This window comes from Eutrema salsugineum, unplaced genomic scaffold, assembly GCF_000478725.1.
Source record: "Eutrema salsugineum unplaced genomic scaffold, Eutsalg1_0 scaffold_5, whole genome shotgun sequence".
NCBI classification, from domain to species: Eukaryota; Viridiplantae; Streptophyta; class Magnoliopsida; order Brassicales; family Brassicaceae; genus Eutrema; species Eutrema salsugineum.
In genome coordinates, this window is record NW_006256612.1 from 7,729,011 (window position 1) to 7,730,257 (window position 1,247).

The window sequence follows — 1,247 nt, forward strand, 5'->3', positions numbered from 1 at the left end:
TCACTGACCGGTGCTGAGCTGGATTCTCGTCGTTGGCCGACACGTCAACTGCTCGAAGGGAATATTCCAGCCGGCTCCACAGTTTTGTGAAGTTTATTCGTTTTTTTATGTACTCTAATAACATAACATTTATAGAATCTGAATCTCACAATATATATGGGCCCATATATACACAGATATCACATATACATATAATGATTCGTTTTTTTTGTTCAAAAAAAAAACTCTACTGCGATTGACATATATATATATAATCTCCACAAAAAAAGTATGCTATATTTAAATTTTTCACTCTAACTAGTTTTAAAAATATATTTTTCAGGAATTTTTTAGTCAGTTTTTATTATTATTATAATTCGGAATTAATAACTTCTCCTATAAATGAGGTCGCATGCTATGGAACAAGTGTGCAAGACTGCAAGGTTAATACTCTACTTTAATAAATTTATTTATTTATTCGTTTTTCTTATGTAGGGGTCTAATCATGTTATGCGCAGTGGCATCTTTAAGTACCACTCCTTCGCTTAGTGAGAAATAATTGGGCCTTTAATGACCTACCCAACTCTAAACGATAATATATTTTTAATCAAATCTTTCTTTTTTTGGGCCTAATCAAAGATTCATTTTTTAATTTGTTTGGGAGATAATTACACTGAAAGACACTTTTATAACTCAAATAACAAAAAAGTAACTTTTAGCTATTGGATAACTTATTTCACTGTTTACGCTCAAATAACCCGAAATTACCCTTCGTGGATACGATGTGGATTCGAAGAAGTGGATAGTAAATTAAAACTAAAATTTAAAAATAATTATTAGTTTTTCCCATCTGTTTTGTTTTGTATTTTCCTGTATTGTGAAAAACATAAAATATTTTTTTTATTAAAATGAGTTATAATTTCATTTTCTCATTGTTTTAAGATCCATTATACTATAGTTTATTTATCAAGCAAAAAAATTTTCAAAAACATATGTATAAAATTTTAAAAAATCAAAAGTATAGGTAGATATCCACTCCGATAATATGACGTGGATGATGTATAATGGATATATAACATAGACATGATTGGGTGGATATGTTTCATTGATATATTCGACATAGATATACATTTTACATTGTCCTTAAGGAGGACGTGGAACTCATACATAGATCCCTATCTATGGATATCGGACAATCCTGATCTATCTATCCAAGAGATCAAACCGACTATGATCCCTGAAGGGTTTCCAAAAGCTCAGCATTTTTA